General features: G+C 37.4%; 1 pseudogene across 1 annotated transcript; it reads right to left on the reverse strand.

Annotated features, from left to right (window-relative positions):
* Positions 1-1,053: 1,053 nt before the first annotated feature.
* Positions 1,054-2,568, reverse strand: LOC104606814 (protein EXORDIUM-like 5 pseudogene; annotated as a pseudogene). Its single transcript, XR_016077609.1, has one exon. The product of XR_016077609.1 is annotated as a protein EXORDIUM-like 5 pseudogene (transcript).
* Between the last annotated feature and the right edge of the window lie 21,743 nt (positions 2,569-24,311).

Here is a 24,311-nt window from a genome sequence, read left to right on the forward strand (position 1 = left end):
GTATTTTTGCCATTTATTAATATTATTTTTAAAAAGTTAACCTTACACTCTCGGGCATTTGGCATTGTTCCGGTATCATAATCGAAGGGATCAATGGCTGGGGGGCCTTGCCACGAAGAGCCTGCATCAACACGAGATCGTAGAGGTGACTATTTGATACTATATCTTTCTCGTATCATAGATTTTCTCATAATAAAAATAAAAATCAGAAGGCCAAATTTCGATCCATTTACTTTAGAGGGTTCCACGTATAAAAGCGATTTAAAGGGGCTTCCATGCCGAGGCTTTTGACTTTGAAAGATAGGGTCCACCTTAAAAACCAATAACCAATGTTTGGTAATTATCATACAGCTATTTACACGGCTCTTTTAACAATTGAGAATATCTCCTGATGAATAAAGCACAATGTTACTGACAATTATACAGATGTTCCTGATGAACGGTTCCAAAAGGCTGAGGACGGAATGAGGACGGAATTCATACTCTTCTTTGAAATTTGAACAAGCCTTCCTTCAATAATAATTTTTTAAAGCACTTGCTGCTATATAAGCCTCCCAAACAGGCCCCACATTTTTCAAAGCAGCTGCTCAGGGCCCTTCTGAATTGGGCCAACGTTTGTTGTAATTCCGAGTTGGGCCATCGGCACTGCTCGAATATGTAGCTCTACTCTAAATAGAAAAACACAAGAGTCTCCAAAACACCAAGTGCTCAATCAACGCAGCTCAATTTACACAAACACCTCAAACGCGGAAGCCCTCACAAACGGGGCCACGGCAGATTCCATTCAAGATCAAAATCATTTCCTTTGTGGTGGTCCCAATTTTCTTGGCCTACCTACTACATTATAAGCCCAGGCCCCAGCGCATAAAGATCAGTGCCCCCCCCCCCCAACTTCACAAGTCACTCACAATTATCTATAGAATCGCAACAGCAGCTGTTCTATTGTCCAGTCTCACACTCTCTCACTCTTATCTTGTTTCAAATTTTAAAACAGCAAGAACAAATCTAGGGAAAGAAACAATCATCTACAACAGAATAGATTCCTCTTGCTCATATCGCGATAGAAATATAATCATATTCAATATAAAAATTTAATTTCATAAGAAATAAAATAAAATCTAACAAATAGTTCTATCCTCTGTACACGGCTTTAAGTAATAACTGAACAAAATTTGTAATAAAAAAATAAATCCCCTCTCTAGCTCCCGGCACCAAACTAGCACCCCTCACTCCCTCAGGCCCCATCTACAGTAGACAGTAATAAGAAGAAATCCCTCAAGTAGAGGGAATTAATGGGGAAGGGAAAGACAAACAACCAGATATACAGAGAGAGCGAGAGAGAGGGAGAGGGAGAGAGAGTTTATAAATCATAACTGATCAATCTAACGCATTCGGACCAGCACAAGCCTTCAAAATCGGGCTCCATATCCACTGAACCAGAAACCTCCTCCCTCTCCTCCCGTTCAGGTTAAACGTCCTCCCTGCACCATCCCTCATCACCTGGCCGATGTATCCACCTCCCCCTCCTGTCCCGTATAATCCCTCGCACAGGTCCCCGATCTCCGTGGGAGCTGTCGGATCCTCCCCAGCATACCAAGCATTCACCAATGGATTCGTCGACAGCTCGGCCAGTTCGTGCCCGATCACGCTGATCATGCCGTCCACACCCACGTCCCCATTCGGAGGTGCCAACGCGCCTGGCCCACTGCCCGCCATGTACCCGGGTGTGGCGAAAGGGTACGCGCATACCTCTGGGCACTGCTTCCCGGAGTTCCCAACCCAGGCGTATGGCAGCGTGTACCCGACCATGGACGGGAACGTGAAGTAGTGAAACCCACACACCGCCCGACAGAAGTCCTGAACGGTGACATCGCTGGAGGTTAGGATCAAGTAGATTCCGTTCTTGTGATCGACGGGGAAGGGAGCGGATTTGACGGCATTGCCGATGACTTGTTGGATGGAGAGGCGGGTGAGGTGGGTTCCTTGGGAGTAAAGCTGATCGACGTACTCCTTTGCGATGAGCACCGTTCGGGAGACGTTGGCGCCGGTCTGGTCGGTATAGAGAGAAGCGGTGCTCCACCACTTGGAGACAGAAGGCGAAGCGGCTGCGCGATGGTTGGCGGAGATGGAAAGGAGGAAGTCCTTGATGATGAGCTTCTGGGATGGGTTCCACTTGCCGTACCAGATGAGGTAAATATTGATCGGAGAGGAGAGGACGGGACCCATATGGTAGCGAAGGTGAACGAGGTCGGAAGAACCCTCGTACTTCTTGGAGGACGAGAGCGCGTGGGCTGGGAGCTTTGGGTTGTAGTACTGTGGGGGTATGTCAAGGGTTTGGGTTGTGAGAGCAGCCATGCTGCCGCTGCTGCTGTGTAGAGATAGGAGCAACAGAAGAAGAAGATGAAGAGAAAATGTCCCTGACATTTTTGGGTTTTGGGTTTCAGGCGGTTGCTCTTCCAGTTTCAATGGAGGTGGCCAGAAGCGGAGGAGGGGTCAAGAGTCGGGAGCCAGCTTGGTGTTGGAGCCTTTGTGGAAAGGGTGAGGTGAGGGGATGATCGAGGAGATGAGGTTTATACTTTATATAGGGAGTAGGGACTTGGGGAAGAGAGAGTAAAAAAAAATAAAGAGTACGAGGGAAATGGGCTGGTGACAGCTGCATTGTGGGCACTCTCACAGTCCTCTCTCTCGCTTTCTCCCTCGTGTTCTCCTCTGTGGTTTGTTCAACTGTTCTGGAACGAAAACTGGGAATCGCTTTTCCAGTTACGAATTTAATGACAACAATACCCCCAATATTTGTATATATGGTCATTTACTTAATACTTATAACACCATATAGTTTTACGGATTTAATTGAACTTTTATGTATAGTTTTCATTTCAAAACATCCATATTGTTTGTGTCTTATAAGAGATAAAAATGATATTTTTATTTTTATTTTCTTTTAATTAAATTTATTTAAATAGGCCTTAAGACCAAAACTGTCATTCTTCCCTTATTCAACGGTGATTAAGTAAATCGATTACAAATTATAGGGGTATTTTGATAAAACAAAAATATATAGGTAAGTTTTAAAAAGTCCATGAAATTATTTGGAGTACTTAAATAATAGGTAAATTAGAATAGAAACCTTATACTTTGGGGGTAGTGATAGATAGACACTCCAACTTTCAATTGCAACGATTGATTAAAAAATAGACATTTAAATCCATCCATTAATATTTCGTCAATTAATATATATTTTTAAAATTATTATCAAATAACTAAAATGTCTTTCCATAATGACGTTTTCATATAGACAATAAATAATATATTCAAAATTTTGGACATCGATATTTTTTACTGATGACCAAGTGTTATTTTTTGGTGTAGGATATTTAAATATTGTAATTGAAAGTTCAGTATACCCATCAATCACTAACCTAAGGTAAAAGGATACCTATATGTAATTCAGCCTTTAATAAATGACTTTTGTATATTTTAGTTTTGAATGAATCAAATGACCGTTCGGACACAAAAATGCTTTTTTATTTACCACATGAGTGTTTTTTTAAAAGATATTTGCATGAACAGTTACAGTTGAGCCCCACAGATGGCCACAAACAATTAAAATCTCCTATCCACCTTAAAGGACGTAAAAAAGATCTCCAACCGTCCGATCATTCGTCCTAGGTGGTCCCACAAAACTATCTTGTCTGGAATTTGGTTTAGCTTCTATCAGAAGTTACCACAGCGACTGGTATAAGTTTCTCGAATTTCAAAATATTTACTTTTCAATTTTAAATCAGTGGACAGTGGTAGGGTCGTGCTGTCATGCATTTCGGTGTTGTGTAAATTCGCATGGGCTCTCCACAGAGCACGCCTCACATACACATCCAACCGTCTATTGAGAACATCTTACAGTAACTACTACGATAGATATTTCTAATGCACGGTTGGATTATATGAGAATCCAATCCGAAAAAATCGTTCGCGAAAGTCGCTTCCCAATCAGTGCACGTGGATCACGATCCAATGGTGTAGGTGTGGATCAGATCAATCTCGATGTGAACTCTGATGGTACCGATACAGTTTTATAGGTAGGACTTCGCACCAAAGTTGGAGTGGTATAGAGAAAAGGGTAAAAATGTAAAAACCTCACAGGAAAAGTCTATGGCAATCATAATAAGCTCCTCTGAAATTTCACTTTGACAAAAAAATTTCCTATAATTCCATAAAAACCTGCAATTTCCTCCCTTCAAGGTTACGAAATTACTCTTATTATTTATTAAGGCATCTTTCAATATAATTGAAAATGTCATATTTATCCTCTTCCGGAGTTATCAAAAAAAAAAAAAAATAGTGTCATATTTTCCCTTTTAAACTTCACTATACCTAACATTTTCAATTTATTCTTTTCAATCTTATTGGAAAAACTTTTTTTAATTAAAAGTGAAATATTTTGGAAGAATATAAGGATAAAGTGGATACTTTAAAAAAATTAATGCTTTTTATTTTTCTTTTTAAGCCTAGGCATATACATTCAACTTCCGACAAGGTAACATCTCAGAATAAGAATAGAGTATTACTATCGACCTTACAAATGAAAGAGATGATACCCAAGTTAGCACAAGTAACAAGTTTTAGGGGTGTCCATTGGACTGGATTTGGTACGATCCAGTCTAATGTGAGTTTATTACAAATGGACTAGGTTCAATTCAACTTAATGAATATTTTGGATAAGTCTAATTCAATGTTTGGACCGTCTAATATGTTCAAACTTATTTTAATTTAGATTGGTTCTAATTCAACCCTTGCCCACTGATACTTATATTCTTATCTTTTATTAATGGGTTAGATATGGACTCAATCCAACCTAATATTCCAGTGATGATCAGGTCCAATCCAATAAATAATTTGGATTGATCCAATTTAACGTATCTTGTTGGTCCATCTAATCCGTATAAATTAATTTTGGACTGTACGGGTCCATTGACACCAAACTAGTGAGATAATCCAGTACAACTTGAGCACTAAAGCTTTAGAAAAACATGACAGTAGAGATATTCACTCCATAATTATATGATTTAGCCTTCAAGAAGGGTCTATGTGGGAATTGAATACTTTCACAATAACTTTGTGAAAGTATTCAATTCCATCCTCTGTTTCTTACGCAGAAGAGGATGGGAACATCAAAAACAAACGTTTTCCATCAAAGACAACAATATAAGAAAAAAAAAATAGGTAACTGCAGATTTTTTCAATACTACAGGTTTTTGTGAAAATGAAAACTCAGAGGAAGCTTTTATTATTGTCATACACCTCTCAGGTGAGGTTTTTATATTTTACGTTTTACCCTTGCGAGATTTCTTCGTCCTCCGGGGAAGGACGTTAGTAACGTTAGTCCTTGTACTATGTCCAGCGGACAATTAAGAGATACATCCAACTATTAGTCTTACACGTGTCTATGTTAAGGGTCTTTTCGTCTTTTTATGTGAGCGATAAGAGGCCATGCATGCATTCAAAACAATCCAGGTATGTGGCATGCAGCAATCAAAACGACAGATTGGTGCAATTTCGCCAGGTGGTATGAGGTGATGAAGTGGACCCACTTGGCCACTTCTTGTTGTTGTTAGGACAAAAGATATACAATGACAAATGGGGGTATAAAACGACAAGCGCTAACTTCCTTCTAATGACACGTCAGTGCCTTCTCGACAAAGGTAGTACTGGACTGGCAAGGTCAGCCTCAGCCAGATGGCAACTGAAAGCCACACAAATGTTGTTATGTGTAAAAGCTGGAGGCGCGTCAACCGAGATGTAATTAATCGTCCAACATCACCTCTCTCCTTTCGGACAAAGCCGGTGCATCTCCATCTACACAAAAGGCCACAACCAGGTTAGATAGATAGACGGCATAATTGCCGAAAGCTGCCATGTTCCAGCAGGCAGAAGCTTCACCTCCGGGGGCTTTTTGTTTTGATACGGTAAATGTCTGTGGGAAGCCTCATTCTCCATCCAACTGAACTGCTACCGTGGTATTCTACTATTCTGATACGAGGGGTGGTCTGCTATGTGAACCCGTAAGTAAACATAAGGGTTCGTTTGGTTTAAAATTGGAATCGGAATCAAAATTAATCAGAATTGAAATTGGAATAGCCTTGTTTGGAGCAGTTAAGAATCAGAATGGGAATCTGAAAGCAGTTAAAATGGGATTTCATTCCCAAGAGAGGGTGAGAGAATGCCCATTCCATTAGGAATGTGGATGGGAATAGGGGTGTAAACGGATTGATATCTCATTATATCAGACAATATCTGATGGATATTGAAAATTAATATTCGAATTTGAGTCTGATTAAATATTCGAATATCCGATTTGATTTGAATTCGACTAATTAATTATTTTAGGTAATTAATAAATATTTTATTTATATAATTTTAAGTAATTAATAAATATTTTATTTATATAAGTATATAAATATATAAATTATTTATATAATTTAATTATTATATATATAAACTATAAAAAACATTTAATTATTCAATCTTATCAAATTGAATAAGGTCATATCTGAATTTGATTGGTTAGATATTTGATTTATCTGAATACGATTCGATTATGTCGAATCTTGAATTTAAAATCGAATTTTCGAATACCATTAACACCCCTATATGGGATTCTGATTATGTCTGGTCAAATCGTTTAATTTATGCAAGAATCAAAAAAGAAAATTGAAATCAGCAAGAATAAGATTTCATTCCCAAAAGAGGTGAGGAAAGAATGATCATTCCCTAAAATGGGGGAGGAATGACATTCCACCAAGAATGGAAATGAGATTCTTATTCTGCTCAGTCAAATAATTAGAATTGAGATGACCTGATTCCAGACTTCTATTCCTATGACCCAAATGGGCCCTAAATGATTCAGACTTCACCTATAAAAGGTTTCGCGTTTTCTTCCTCTCTATTGGATATATTTAAACCAAATTAATTGACCACACAAATTACCCGATTTAAATAAAAGCATCAAAATTACTATGATGAAAGCATCACCACTAATTCATGCCACGACTCATTGAGACAAACCCTTTTTGTTATATCACTTCCCAGCCTTTCTTTTTTCTACCACTACCAGAAACTAGCTAGAAAGAGCCTGTTTGCTTAATAAAGGTGTAATGCATGTGCCCAACGTGTCAATCCAATTGTTTTTAAGTTTTGGGCCGAACCAGATACCATCCAGGACCCATTGTTTCCCCTCGCCAAATCATGAACAAATTGGATTAAACTTTGTTTATTTGCTTTACTAATAGTCTAATACACAAACAAACAAAAGCCTAAAACCCCATTTAACAGATAATTCGGGTGCTTTTGGTTTTTGGATACGAAAAAGAAAGTATCGTCGCGCAATTTATTTATAGGCATCACGTGGTTGCTGGCTTGCTGCTTACTTTGAGGGATCCGTCTGAAGTTGGGACGTTGGATGCTCTTTTAGTCTTTTCGTCAACCATTTCTCAGGCAAGAAAAATAATTGAAATTACATTGGAAAGAGGCTCGTATCGGAATAAACAAACAGTAGTTAATCTACATGCCTGCTGACCTTCAGGTTTCAACTGCTGTCGATCGATTGATGAAAACCAAGAAAAACATTTCTACTGTAACATTATAAAACAAACATACGTCATAGCTCAAGCTTATTTTTTGTGCCCTTACGCCTCTACATCTGCCATTTTGCACATGCTTAACACTAATCTCATGAAGAGTTCCAAGTTTCGATGACTGGGGATAATACTCGGCTATGTAGCTATTTTAAACACTAATTTTAGTGCTCAAGTTTAAAATTTGTATTAAAAGTTTTCGGTTTAAGGGTTTAGATTTTAAGACTTTAGGGTTCAAGATTTAAGGTTAGGATTTAGGGTTTAAAAATCTGTTTAGGTCACCGGAATAGGGGTCTGGAATTGGACTGTTTGGGAGGGTGGAATTTGAATCTCATATCCATTTCTAGTAGAATGACATTTTTCATTTGAGCCAATGGTCATACCCTCTTCCTTTCTTGGGAATGAAATTCTATTTCACCTGATCCTAATTTCCATTTTGATTCTTGTATGAACAAATAGATTATAGGAATAGACCATTTTGAGGATGATTTTGAAAGATTTAAACTCTAATTCTAATTGCAAACCAAACAGATCCTTAGATTTTAAGATTTAGAGTTGAATATAAAATCAGGAGGTCGTAGGATGCGAGGTAAGTACTGCCTGATGACCCAAGAATAAATAAGATGGCTGCTACACATGGAACCTCCTTTGGCCACGTTGGAATTTGACACAATAAATTGAAATACAAGAAGAATCCTCCATCTTAGCCACGTGGAAATTAACCCCCTCTCTCTCTCTCACATAATCCAGTGCGTCTCAAGAGTTAATTTATGCATCTGATTGGAGCCGTTGCTGTTGCTCCAGAAAACGGAGCCACATTAGTGTCATGTAGGAAAAAACGGTGCTCCAAGAACAGCCTTCTGTTTGGAACCGTTTTTTATAGAAAACGGTACTCCAAGCCATGGTGTAGAAATCAGGAAGGCATGGCTTGGTGCAACACCAAATTTGGATTTTCTGGAACTACAATTCGTCGCTGCCAACAGGAGAGTGGTGTGGCAATGGATAATGAGTACAAGTGAATAAAACGTTTCTCATAATATTATTACCAAACAGAAATAATTGTTATTGCTCTAGAAAATATCTTATGTGACAGCAACAATTCCAAATAAAAAAAAAGCACAATTTTCTAGTCTAAACCATTCATCAGCTCAGAAAACGATACTGCAACTGCATCATCGATATGGAAAGCTAACGTCCACTCCATAAAGCAAAAGAGACGACCTTGTGGTTGTGGACCTGTGGTGCTCATGGCCTCCATGATCATCGGATGTCAACCAAACGAAGCTATCGAGAGAAAATAATTAAGCAGTTTCAAGACTTTTTCAGTGTGAAATGGCAACCGTCCAATTCCTTTTAATAATCTAAAAGGACTCACTTGAAGCTTGGAGTGTGATGTTAGTATGTTATAGGCAAAATTTTATTTTGTAATTAGAAATTAGAAGCGCCACTAAAATTGAGTGTCGTTTAAGATCTCCATTCTCCACACGAAAGTTTTTCTTGGTTCGGAAGACTTTGACCTACAACAGGGCTATAAATGGGAAATTAATTCCACGTGTTGGACCCTTATTTTCAATTGATTTAGTTTGGGGTAGTGAAAGGAAGGTACCTTGAACTTTCAATTGCAATGCATGAGTATCCTGAAATATATAGGTTTATCCATTAGTATTTTCTCAGTTAAATATTATATAATACTAAAAATACTCTCATGTATTTTTTGGCTTCATTTATGTAATGTCAATAGTTTTGAAATTCGAACCAGATGGTCGGACTGTTTGATTTGGGAACGGGTCATGGCTCCGGGTTCTAGATTTAGTAAAGAAAAAACGACAGTATTAGTGTGAGCTAGCTTTTTTTGTGTTAGGATTGGCAACGAGGCGGGGATCATATTCTCTGTTCCCAACTTCAACTTTGAAATAAATCCTTGTCCCCGACTCCAATCCCTGTCGGGGATAAAAGTTGTCCTCCATTCACGATCTCCAATGGGAATGGATTCCCTGTGGAGACTCAAATTCCCAAAATTTTTTTAATTAATAGTATATTTTAAAAAATAAATTTATTTAAAATAAACAAAAAATTAAAATATAAATAATATCATATATATAATAATATATATTTAATATGAATAATTTGAAATATATATATATATATAATCGGGGCCAAGATGGGGTGGGCAAATCAAGTACGCATTGGGGATGGGGAAAATTACCTTCCCTAATGCCCAAGGTTTTGAAAACCAGATCGGATGACCAGACCATTTCATCTGAGAACCAATCATGGCTTTGGGCCCAAAAACCATTTGACCAAGGTTAGAACCAGATGGTTGGACTGTTTGACTAGGGAATAGGTGATCAAAGCAGTTTTGTTTTCGGGTCTTTTTTTTTTAAACCATGGTGTTAGAAGCATGTTTTGGGAAATAAATAAATAAATATCTGAAGCAAGGTTTACTTTCTCTAGGCTATATTTGGTTTGAAGGATAAAATAGGGGAAGGAAGGGTTAGGTAAGAAAACCTTTTCCTTTCCGTACTATTTTCCTTCAAACCAAACACAGTGTAAGAGAAAAATACAATGGAATATACAAAGAATATTTTGAGTTTGTATGGATTCCCTGTCGATTCCAAGAATTTATGATGGATGCATGAGTCCATTCCTTTGTTTGGTAGTCATTCATGGCACAAGTGATGGAGGATGAAATTGCAGGATGATCTAGTTACGACTTAGAGCTATCAATGGATAATGACCAATCCAAGTCCAACGTCTGAAGTTTTTAGGAAGGTTTCTTCTCACCCATTAATATATGTACTGCCAATTCCTGAATGAATGAATTAATCCCACCTAACACAGTGTCTATGCCAAAGGTCTTAACAGATCTTGTTTTATGTAGTCCAAGACTCCCAAATAAGTCTCAATAAGCCAATATTTATAACATTCATTCCATCTATTGCCTTATATTAAAGGGAAGGAATTCCAATTTCGTTCTCACAAAACCCGAAAATCTGTTATCACACTACATCCTTTAGTCTTTGCAGCCGTGTGCATTCGAAATTAATATGTCTATCTGTATTTGTATTTTTTTTATATGGATCCATGTAAGCAAGCTGAGCCAATTTGTGAGTTACTCAGGCTCGGCTTGCTCAATACTTGAACTCGGATTAAAGATATATCGACTTGAGTTGAACTCGATTTGAGTCAAGTTGATATTGTGTAGGATCGAATAGTTAGTCGAGACAAATTTGAGGCTTTGAACTTCATAATACCCGGCTTAAGTAGCTCGTAAGTTTAATTGAACTTCTAATAAAATATTGTTTTATAATATTTTAAAATATAAATAAATAAATTTATAATCAAGGTACGTTCATAATATAATTTTTAATAGAAATTTATAGTAATTGACTTGATCCGAGTCATGAATAACGAATAGCTCACAAGTATCAACCCAGATTGAATTCGAGTATGAAACTCAAAATTTGATTGAGATCGAATTAAGTTTCGAACTCTGAAATTTTGACTCTAGGTCGAGCTCAAATCACCTAAAATTCAACTGTTGCAAGGGCTCTCAGGACGGTGAGTTCCAAATCTTAACTCTGAAGGGGTGACGGAGAATTCAATATCCCGCTCATGGATGGTCCGTCCAGTTTCCCAACTTTTATCAGGTGAGGTGACAACAAACATGGATTCACGCGCTTACGGGGTGTATTCCAATTTTCAATACAAATGATTCCAAATCCAAATAGCCAATGATTGATGAGGTCGGAATCATGTATTTCTCTATGAAAATTATTTTTCTAATAAAAAAACTATGAAATTTATTCTGCAATCCTTGATAGCACTGCATTTTTGGCCTTTTCTGGACCAAATTCGCGAGAGAGGATAGTCAGAAAATTGTTTATAGAAGATGCTATTACCGTTGTATTTGTTTTTTGGAGTAAATGTTAGGGGTGTCTACTGTTAGGTTAATCGAATCATCAGCATATTTTGCAAATTAAACCGATGACACTGGTTTTTTTATTTCTCCAATCCAAAATCGAACTGGTAGTTCACCGGTTTTGGTTTTTGACTGATTCAGTTTTTTTATATTTATAATATATTATATAAATATATGAATATTATTATATTATAAATAATAAATGATATATAATATGTTATAAATATTTTAAAAATATATAATATATTTATAAATAAATTATTATAAATATAATATAAGTATATAGTTATATATATATATATATAATGAATATATTTATAATATATAGAAAATATGTGGCATATATTAAATATACATATAAATATATATATATATATATTGGTCAATTCGATTAATTGCCGGTTTTTTATAGGTTAACCAAAAACCAAACAGGTCTTTCGGTTTTCCAAAAATTCCAAAAAACCAAACCAATCAATTCGGTTAATTGTATTTTGCAGTTCGATTTAGTTTTTCGATTTTTCATGCACACCCCGAGTCGACCTAAAATTCTATCACCTGTTTGTATTTGTACTTGTTTGTTTTCATTGTAAAGTCCATATGTTGATGCGTTTGTTTTCATTGTTTTTGTAAGGTTTACATTGAAAACGCTCCTATCCGCGTGTAAGGTTTAAATTGATGTAATCCTTCACATTGATTGACTTTTCCATCAATTATTACATCAAGAGTTTTGTATCGATGAATTTTTCACCTAGAACAAACACACTGAGTACAAAACAGTGGAAATCTTGTTTCTAAAACCAGATAATCATGAATTTATTAATCTAGTTCCACTTTTTAAATGTTTTTTAATAGTTAAGACACTATTAAATATCACATAAGCTGAATAGTAAAAAAACTAAACATATGTTTGTTTGATAAACTGTTTAACCGAACAAACTTTCAACCATTCAAACTTTATTGAATCTCACACTATTCTTCATATAAATCCAATGGAACCTGTTGCTGCCAAAGATGGGGCTGAGGGCAATAAAAGAATTTTACTGACGTTCGAGGCTGATGAGTCCAATCTGTGAGTAGAAGAAAAACACATGTCAGAGACCTTGGATGTTATCCCATAGGCAGAGATTCCGACGGTCAAATTAATCAGGTGTTAAAGTGGGGGTCGGACCAAATTTGATACGAGGGTTCAAATCTTAGTCCTTAAAAGCTTTGAAGAGGTCTCTCGAAATTTTGAATACAAGAGAACAAGAGTGAACAAGATAGATTTATCTTGAACTGAACACCCCTTTTATAACTGACCTTGCCATGAAGTGGTTGGAAGCAATTAGATATAGACGGTTAAGATTCCATTCGGCCGATGCACGTGGTGCAATCCGGGGCCTGCCATGTGCATCTACATCAAAACCAAACAGCATCATAATAAGCGAGTCCCCATTATTGTTTTATTCATGGACTAGTCACTTTTTCCTTCTCTCCATTTAACCCTTGTTAGCTGCTTGCATTGCAAAACTTCTCGTCGACCACCGACGGTGCTTGATGCTACAGGAGAGAAAAGCGATGGAAATTACGGTGACAATGGGGACGAGTGGTCGTAATGAACTTCGAACTGTTTGTGTTGTTATCATCCTTGTTTGGCCGAGTTGACACTCCTTTCGTCATTTCTGCTTTTCTGATTTGTGTGACCCTTGATCACTTGTCATTTGCAGTGTCTCCAAATCCATTATTGTCAAGTAAATGAAAGATCATGGGCCCTCCTTAATTTGACTTTCAGCCCTCAATGTTGGTGCATGCAACACAGCACAAGGGGCCAATGACTCCTCTCTGGGCTTGTGATTGTGCAACTAAAATTGTTGGGTGACTCATGATTAGACTTGTTCATGGCCGGACCGAGTCGGGTTCAAGCCGGGCTTTCATTCTGTATTAATAGATTTTTCTAAGGCCTGAGCCCGAGTCCAGTCCGATCATCGATCCTACAACTTGTACTCGAGCCTGGCCCTCATAAAAAGCCCGAAGCCCGGGTCTGGGCCTGAACCCAAAATTTAGCCCATGCTGTTACTACTGCTGAAGCGGCTAAATAGAGAGAGAGAGAGAGAGAAATTATAAAGAAAAAAATTAAAAAATGTATATATTAAATTATAAATATATATATATATATATATATTTCAATAAATACTATATTATTTATATATTTTCTATAATATATAAAATAGATATTATGTATTTTATAAAATATACAATGCTGAGTTGGGCTAAGCTTTTTTAACAAATCCCGAGCCCGGTCCGAAACACAGTCGGGCTTACTGTGTTAGGCCCACGAGCCTAATTACATGACCAAGCCCGACTGGGGTGCGGGTCGGGCCATCGGGCTACCTGGCCCATGAACAGGTCTACTCATGACTAATCGTTCGTGGGATCATGGTTACACAAACCAATGCTGGATTTCATGAGGATCGAGCAATTTAGCAATCCTTGGGCTAACTAGTCTATTCGATCCAAGGCTTCACTGGACATGGAATCTTTTGGGCCATTGGTTTTTGGGTCAAATGGTCTGACCGCCCGGTTTAAATGATGGTCTGTTCTGATTTAAAATTAAAAAGTTTTAAAAAATAATTAAAATAAAAAATGGCAAAAAATCGTTGTCTAGATCAACAGGTCAATGGTTTGACTCCCCGGGTCAATGGGTTACTAACTAAATCAAAGGTTTTTGGCCTAAGAACATTTTTAGGGTGAAACAGAACTGGTTGCCTGAATTAGGGGTGAGCAAGGAAAACCGGAAAACTGATCGACCAAAATCAAACCAAAAATTAGGTTAACCGAACCGGTCAGTTCGGTATTTAAAAAAACAGAAGGTACGAGTTTGGTTTTGGTTAACCTAAATAGAAGACCGGTGATTAACCAAATCAACTGGTATACATATATTTATATATTTTATGTATATTTTCTATACATTATAAATTAATAAATATGCATTATATGAAAATTTATATTTATAATATATAATATATTATTTATTATTTAAAATATAATACTATATATTTCTAGTGCTTTATTATATATTTATATATATTTTTTATAATATATATTGTAAATAATAAAAAACCGACGAACCGAACCGGTCAACTGGTTAATTGATTGGCTTCGATTCAGTTTCAGCTACTGATTTTTCAAAGACCGGTAACCCCAGTTCGATTTCAAAAATGAGCCCACACCCCTAGAGTGAATTGTTCCTGAATCAACCGGTCCAACCGTCTGGTCCTATCTGATTTTCAAAACCATGGTTCGATCGACTATGAAGCTTTTCATATGGACAAAAAAAATAAATAAATAAAACATCTCCAGGCTCCAGCAACCTTCATGTGATGAAGCAGTATGATGATATGATCTTACCAACCTGACAGTTGTTCCAATTTGGCCACTTGAGGTTTAAATTTTGGTGTGGTGATATTGTAAATGTAAAATCAAAGAGAAAGTGGTTCAATTGCATTCCAACCAGCAAGTTGTAAATTAATAAAGCAAACCGTCAAAACTCAAAAGTCGTCTAATAGTGCCACCAGTAAATGGGTGGCTACTGGCAAAATCCCATGGTCTAACAGGGTATAACTTGTGGGCGGGCACATGCTGTGCATTAAGAAGACCAAAAGAGAGACTACTGCACTACTTGAATTGATTGTAACATGTTCGAATAAAATCCAGTGGGAAGTGATTCAGATTTCAGAAGACAAAGTCTTACATGTATGCCAAGTATTCGTGAAAAGTTCTACGAGAGGGCATTCATTCATGCCAACAAAATTAAAGGGATGGTCAAGGATCAAGTGGTGTGAGTAGGTGGGTTATGGTCTTGTTGACTTTGCTTTCCCCATGTTTGACTTTATTTCTCCGCGTGGGACAACCACCCCCCACTCAGCTAAATCCTAGTTATCAGCCCCTGAACCAACTAGAACGTGCGTGTCTCTGAAAACACCGCTCATCTTACTTGCTATATGAGGTAAGCTTTTACATTATATCGCTGCGCCGTGGTAGGTAGGATAGGACACATAGTAGTCTAGTAGAGGAATGGGAAGGGAAAAGGAAAGAATAGGCAATGCTTCAAAGCTATTGCAATTTCTTTTCTTCTCTGACAAGAAGCAAACCGGATTTCTTGCCCACTATTCTCTACTCGCCTTGAATTGCAACCACACGTCACAATGTTGTGGGTAAAGTGGGTAGGAAATCTGGGTTTGGAAGACATATTAAGCACAGCTTGTACTCTCTACCGTAGAAGTAGGTTGGACAAAAGTTACCTTAAACTATAATAAAGAAGACTATTGTCTCTGAAATTAGAGAGTGAATAGTGTCAATTGGATTGGATTTGGTCCCGTTCGAACCAGTCCAATGTAAGTCCATTACAAATGGGTTAGGTCTAGTCCAATCCAATGAATATTTTGAACCATTTTGGACCAGTCTAATTTAATGTTTGGATTCAATCTGTTTCAAATTCATTTTAATTTAGAATGGTTATCACTTTCAACCCAAACATGGTCCATTGATACCTATATCCTTATATCAATGGACTAGATATTAGCTCAGTCCAACCCAATTCAATATGAATTCATTACGGATGGACCAGGTTCAATCCAATCCAATAAATAGTTTAGACCATTAAGTCAGGATTAGTCCATTTCAATATGTCTTGTTGGTCCATCCAATCCATCTAAATTGATTTTGGTTTGGACGGGTCCAACACAAAACTGGTCCATTGAGACCCCTATTAGTCACTAATGCCACTCAAGCTCTCACCATCGACTCTCACTACCGAAAGGTGAACTGCCGTTGTTCAAGTTCTCTCCCGTTCAACACCTCCGAACAGGGGGGATCTCTGGTAGGAGTTGCAGTTCATCTCCATCTCTCTCTTTCACTACTACAGATTCACAAAGTTCTTTCGGGAAGGTTGGCTATTAAGTAGTAAATTGATCGTAATCAGTTAGTGAACACTAATGGAAATATAATGCTGCTACCTTGAAAATTCTTTGGAAGATAAAATTCTTAGGTTCTCATTGAGATTTGTGAATTGAATAGTAGCAAGCACTTTAATTGTTTTTAAGGGCCGTTCATTTCTTCTTAACTCTTATCTCTTAATAAGAATCTTTTAACTTTAAGAGAAAATTAGTTGTTTGTTTCCTCTTATCTCTTATCTCTTAAAGTGCAATCATACAATTTTTTATTTTTCAATGATACTTCAAAAAAGACAAACAAAACTCTCATATATATAGTCAAAATGGATATTTGATCATTTTCAGAATTCAGAATTCAGAACAACATTCTCTGAATTTAGAGTTCAGAGGAAAGAAAAATTCACCAATACTTGTACTTTCAGCTGTCAGACTTCGGAGCAAATGAATAGGCCCTAAAGCTTGAGAGACGGGAGAGACCAAGGAGTAGTATAGATGGATCAGGTCATATGTGATCGAGGATGACATGGTATGGACAAAGCATCATTGACTGGGAAGGAGTGGAAGATTGTTTCTAGACTGAGGAAAGTATTGTAGGGGCAAAGTATATCTACTAGAAGGAAACTAGAGAAAGAAGGGCAAGAAATTGCCACATAGGAGCTTAAGGACTGAAGAATTGAGTTCCTGGATTTTGGGGTACTGTTTAATATTGGTTGATCAACATGTAGGAGTTTTGAGAAGGGTTGATGGTGTTTGGTGAAAAGTTTTGGCCCTCAAGTTGTTGAGACTTGAGAGTTAGAAGGATGAACGTGTCTGATTTTGGTGGTGTTCCATTAGGCTATGTTTTGGGAAGAGTACAAATTCTGGTTCAGTGCAAATATGCACTCTAGTTCAGTTTAGCTAGTGTTTGGCAAAATGCATTTGTGTATTGACAATGACAGAAATTAAACACAATTTTCAAGGCTTTCTTGCACCCAAAATGAGAGGTGTGGGTAGGGTAAGGCTTGGTTGGGAGATGGTCTCTTTGAAAGACGGAAAGACTAGGGATCGGGGAGATTGACTTTCGAGCTCCGATGCTAGGGCAAGGAGTCCAAAGAAAAAGGGTATTTGAATGCTAGGTGCTGAATGAATTTCAATACGAGGAGGATCTCTATTTATAGGAGAGATCCCGAGATTCTAAAAGGTAGGAGACAAAGATGCCCGTCTCCAGTTAGGAAAGGGAATATTGTGTTTGTTGTCGATCATTGGGTGCACCACTAGGGCTTTGCCACGTGTCTCGTGGGGATCTTCCTAAGGATCGGCTTTCCTTTCACTCCAGAGCCTTCACTATTCACGTGTGCTACCACCTCTTGTGTGCTCTACTTAATTGACGTGGCGCTCTTGACGTTATCGCCTGGCGGGAGATATCTTGTTAGCCACATGTGGTGCTTTGCCACATTTATTCCTTTGGAGTTACGTGTGTAGATGTCATTTGGGCGCAGTTCTTTAACGGGCCATGGGTTTATTGCATGTCCAAACAGGTGTGGGGCCTTGTCACAAGTCTGGCCATGGTTTCCTTGGGCTCGGGCTATGAGTGGGCTGGCCGAGGGCGTGCAATGAACCGTGGGTTTATCACGGTTCTGCGATGCGCGCTATAAGTTCATCGCAAGACCTGTAGTGCATCGCGGGTCCATCGCAACAGGAAAGTTGACTGAAGACTGTTCGCATGCAGCCTCGTTGTGTTAATTTAGTGTTTGATGTTCTTCGAGGGTCTGAGCGAACACTATATGCCTACAAGTGGTAATTTTTCAAAAAAAGATGTAAACATTTGCACTAAAAGTAATCAAGGTTAAAAAGGTATATTTCAACATTGGGATTCGTCTTTGCATCCTTGAGGAGGATTGATGGTGTTTGGTGAAAAGTTTTGGCTTTCAAGTTGTTGAGACTTGAGAGTTAGAAAGCTAAACCTATCTGATTTTGGTGTTATTCCATTAGGCTGCATTTGGGAAGAGTGCAAATGACAGTTCAGTGCAAATATGCACTCTAGTTCAATTTTGCTAGTGTTTGGAAAAAATGCATTTGTGTATTGACAATGATAAAAAACACAAATTTTAAGGCATGTTGACTCCCAAAATGAGAGATAATTTTACATAAACATTTATGCTAAAAGTGATCAATGTTAAAAAGGTATATTCAACATCCAATTTGTGTTTGCATCCATTACAACTAAAAGTCATTTGATAAGAAAGTAAATTTATCAATGCAAAACTAAACCAACTTTGCATTTGCATAGACTAGAATGCTTTCTACATATTTGCATTTACACTCTATTTGCACTCTTCCCAAATCCCAAACACAACCCTAAGTACATAAAGCAAATTCGTATGTATAATTTCGGCCTATTTTTCCATATTGACCCGAGTAAGATTAAAAGAAAATATAAGAGAGGGGTCAATTTGGACATTTTATTTAGATTATTAGACTAATTGAGCTATGATTTGGGCAATTGAAAAATAAGAAAAAAAAAAGGAAACTGTTCTTGACATTTTTAAATGCTTAATGGAGGAAAGGAGTAGAGGTATATTTCAGTGATTACATAATAAGAAAGATAACTAAAAGAAAACAAAGAAATGAGGAAAAAAAGCCCAAATCTAATTTTCTCTTTTTAAATAGTGTCATTTATTAAGTTATTGTATGATCCCATTAGTAAAAATTCCTGACTTCACCACTTAATAAGTAGAATGCCTTTATTGGACATGATTAATTGATTATGATCTAAACCTGATTCATTCGTAAGAAAATCTCTCTTATAAGTTTCAAAATCCACCTATCTTATTGCAAAAAGAAGGTTGATTTATTGGAAATTGCCGACCCAATAGAGACAGAAGAGGTCTTGCACATGAACAGAACACTATCATCCAACTTCTTACAAATTGAAGAACCACTGATATTCTTCAAGTCTACACTATTTTTTATTGAGGACCTTTATTTAGATATATCATTCATGTTCCGTTAGCTGGATATATCAAAAGGTGATTGGTCTTTTCAAGTGGAAATGACCATTTTTAATTAATTTGGTTGGGGGCTCGATTATGATATAGAAAAGATATAATATCTGAAAATTTTCTAACCAGTCAACTGGAAATATAACCTGGTAGTCAATCAGGTGTTATTTATCAAAATTCATGGGTGGGTTTTGATTGATCAAAGCTCTTTCCCATACCATATCTTTTTCGCATCATAAATTTTCCCTTTGGTTTGGGAATCAATTAACTAATTAACAAGGTTTTGAAAACTGATTCGGAAGTGAAACCGCCTTTGGCCACTGTTCTTTGGTCAATGGTTCAACCATTTGTGTCAAAGCAGTTTGACCCATGATTTCATAAATAAAATAAAAAATATAAAAATATTTATAAATTCTAAAAATATACTATAAAATATTTATAAACAATGAAAAATACCATCAAAATGAAATAAATACAAGGTAATGAGGCATATAATATTGTTGGGTCTAGGTTTTGAAAACCTGTTTGATGCCCCATATACCATAAAATATATGATTCGTGAACTGCTGCCCCGGGTAAAACGGTTTAACCGTTTTAACCACTCAGGTTAGTGGTTCTTTAATCAATTCAATGTTTTTTCAAAAAACAAACGATTTTGAACCGAACAGTCTGATTGTCTGGTCCATTTCAGTTTTCAAAACAGTGCACTTAGATAAGATACACACACTCATAGCTTTCACGGCTTCACATCCACAAATTTAGAACTTGGAGGAGGGTTCCAACCTCTAAGAAGCCTATTTTCCAGGGTGGTAAATGACACTAGAGAGAGAAGAGAGGGTTTGTGCGAATTGTAAAAGAAGTTAATTAATTTCAAATGTCCCATTCCGTTACTGTTGGTGAGAGGAATAGGAAACTAACGTGGCATTCGGAGAGATCACTTGACCGCAAACATTCAAAATCTTCTTTACGGTGGTGGGAAAATGGATTTTACATTTGGAAAAGTACGGATAGGTTCAAGATTTCTGAATTTGACTGCAGAGTTATAAACATTTAAAATGTTAAAAAATCACATTTTATACATTAATGTCCATCCGTTAATTAACATCAATTCCGAGCTAACACCAATCCTAATTATATTTGGGGCTTAGAAATTCTGACCCTAGGCTGAATCTTCATTTTTCATCCATTATAGATTTCAATTAAGGTCTATGTCCATCTCAGCAGAGTGAGATATTCCCATACAGAGTGAGATGTGGCTGTAAGAGTGGTGTGAAGCGTAATGTATGAGGAACAGATCCTAATTCATCTCAACGAGATAGCGACTTGGGCAGACAAGACCCGTTGCCACTCTCGTATTGAAAACAGGATGGAACTTGGAAGTAAAAGGTCCAAATGTAGCACAATTCACCCATCCGTGAAAGCGAGTGATGCCACATAAAAGACGTGAGATTGATCGCTCTCGATTGTAATTTTTGTGCTTGGGAAAACCAAAAAAATCAAAAGAAATATTAAGTTGATGGATTCATATAACCTACCTACCTTCCTATTCACTGTTACTAATGGTAGGATATGGCGCCTGCTCTTATTGTTGCTTAAATCATTTAAGGCACTGTATGTACATCAGTACATGCACATGCCGGGTGGCATTTATCCACATAATATTTAATACTATGTCCCATACAGCCAGAAGAGAGAGAAAGATGACCATTTGGAAGGTAGGGTCCATGCTGTCTTCGCTGTGTATAGCAGCTCTGTAGCCTCTGTAGCCTCTGTTGCCATGGTGGTGTGAAAAGCACAGGTCTCTTTAACTGTGTCATGTACTACAATAGAACACCCTCCTTGCATCCGCAGTTTTTTAGGAGTCCTTTTGATTTGATTCAGAATCGGAAACGTCTATTTCTATAGTTTGTTTGATTTAGATAAAAATTGGGACGGAAATTGAAATCAATTGGAATGAGAATTCATTAGCAGAGGAGAGGGAGGGAATGGTCATTCCCTCAAATGGGGGAAATACCATTCCACCAAAGACATTCTGATTCCAATTCTAGACTCTTATTCCCTGGAACTAGACTTATTTATAGGTCGGGCCGGGCTTTCACCTGTTATCAACGTCAAATCTTCAAGCCCGAGCCCAAGCCTGGGGCCCAACTATCAAGCCTAGATCTTAGGCCCAAGTTTGGCCCTCAAAAAAGCTTGAGACCTGAGCCCAAAGCCTGAAACACCTGTCATTGGTTGCCACTTGTCGGAGTGCTACTAGTCACTGTTGGGGGATGGGAGATGAATCCGCTTTTCTAGTCATCGGTTGCCGCTATTGAGTGTTGAGGATGGGTCATCAGCAGCTATTGGGAGATGGGAGAATGGAGATGAATCCACTTTCCCAGTCACTAGTCGCTTCTGTTGAGTGTTGAGGATGGGGTTGACGGTCACTGTTGTTGATGATAGTCTTGGTAAATGCTTGCGAGCTGCGTAGAAGGGTTGAGGAGGGAACTATGGAATGAAATCTGAAAAGTATGAAAGAGGTTGGGAGAGAGTATTGAGTGAAAACTAGGGTTAAATTTAGGGGAAAAATATATATATTTTTATATTTTTAATAATATATATTTATATATTTATATATTAATATTATCGGGTCGGGCCAGGCTTTTATGTAAAATTCTGAACTCGGGCCTGCAGGGCCTAATAATATGTCCAACCTGTCCATCGGACTACCCAGTCCATGAACATTAATTGTCAGACAATCAAATGGGCCTTCAATTTCTTTTTGATTGTCAGACAAACTTTTGTACGGAGCTTGGGCACTCAAAAAGTTTTTTGAGTCTTTGCCGAATAAGGCTAGAGTTGCCATGCTAAACCCAAAATTTAACATTGAGCCCACTTAGGCCCATAGGTTTTAAATTGAAAATGTTCACAATCCGAATCAGTTTACAAATACAAATACATACGAAATAATTCGAAATATAATACAAGGTTTTGCATTCTATATATTTGTATTTATACTCTTTCCGAACTGAGCCTAAAATTCAGCCTTTTGGTCGCAGCAAGTACAGCACCAGCCAAATGGCTACACCTCACTCTTTGCTAATCAGTGTAAGTACTTCCGATTAGTTTATGTATAAAAACGTAGAATAATGTAATCCTCCGTCACAAGTATGAAATTGTACATGATAATGTATATATTTACCTGAACACAGTATTACCTAATGAGTGAACCGGCTCGGTTTAGAACGGCCATAAAAGGTGGACAGCTGAAGCACAGCCTATCAAAGCTTTGCCTAGCTCAAGCATAGCTAACTCTGGTGCTGTTACCCACATTGTCGAGGTTGTCAATATAGTGGCTATAATGAATTGAATCGCTTATTGTTTTGTCTTTTGATGGATAAAATAATTAAAAATAAATACAATATTTAGGGTATAGTAATCGATTCAACTTCAGTCTTCAGCCATCAAGAAACCTGCAACTTCTTAAATAATTTCATAATGCAATAAATCATTCAGTTCAGCTATTATCAAACGGATCATACAGACCGGTAATTGATTATCTTAAGTTTAAGTTTGGCCTTCAGATCCATTTGACAGAGATACTACATTGATATTATCTCCAAAAGAATAGGCAAGTCCACACTCTTAAGATTAGGTTTTTTAATTAACTTGAAACTAACTAGCGACTAACCCCATGCAGATACATGGGGCTGAATAGAAATTTAGTTAGTGTTGGGTTGGTAAATTTGGGTTTTGATATTAGTTTGAATTCAGGCCTGGGTCTATGTCTAGGATTAGTCTTTGACTTGGCGTTTAACTCGACCCAACCCGTCAAATTTATACCCTCTATATTGAGGAGGTCAAAAGCTGTTAAGACAATTTATCAAAAACAAGGGGTCAAGACAGATTTAAGAGGATAAAAGGGATTTAGTGAGGGGAGAGGAGATGTTACAAACATAAACTATTAGTTGAAAGAGAGAGTCTTAAAAAGGATAATGATGGATTTTATTAGAGAAAATTAAGACTAAAGAGAATTTTATTATGACTTCTTATATTTTTAATAATTTAATCTAAAATAGACAACTACATGTGTGAGAAATGAGAAGAGGAGGAGGTCCAAGTAAACTTTGTGGCAAGAGGGTCCTTCACTTTTCCTTTTTCCTCTTTCTAATATAAATATAGATTGGATGTTTCACCAATGTGTATGGTTTTGTTTTTTAAGGGCCCGTTTGGCAAGTCTTTTTGAGAAGATCTTCTCGTAGTTCTGACAGTCAATAGACGCATTGAGCTTTTGACATAAGATCTGGGCAACCCGAAGACCGTTTGGTAGGTCATTTCAAGCCTTTTCTCGTGAGATTAAAACATGAAAGATGCGAGAAGTTTCATTTGGAGCTTCCTGAAATCAGCTCAAAATGGGCTTCCTGCATCTTTTTGGTGCCCCGTCTTTTGACAGCGAGATCTTCAACGTGCCAAACAGGAATAGACCGCTTTTTGGTCTTCCCAGCTTATAAGCAACCGAAAAATTGCACGAAAAGACATACCAAACAGGGTCTAAAACAAAAGCAACTACCACATCAGCAAAAGAATGAGAATTTTTTGTGTCGGGGGGGAATTTTTGCGATAGAAGTTAAAGATGGGATGTCAAATTGATCAGATTAAAAGAAGTTTGAAATGGGACTTGCAAGGCCTCCATCTGATAATTAGGCCATGTTAGAGTTTAGAATGATGCATTATTGATATGGTTTGTTTTGAAAAGAGCCCAAATCATTGGACCCGTATGTCTGTTGTACCAAACCAACAGGGCCTTTACGGAACTAATGGTGGCTTGGTAGAATCTCCAACTCTTGTTCCGGACGTGGGATCAAAT

Source organism: Nelumbo nucifera, chromosome 6, assembly GCF_055504915.1.
Source record: "Nelumbo nucifera cultivar China Antique chromosome 6, China Antique-T2T, whole genome shotgun sequence".
In the NCBI taxonomy this organism is placed as follows: Eukaryota; Viridiplantae; Streptophyta; class Magnoliopsida; order Proteales; family Nelumbonaceae; genus Nelumbo; species Nelumbo nucifera.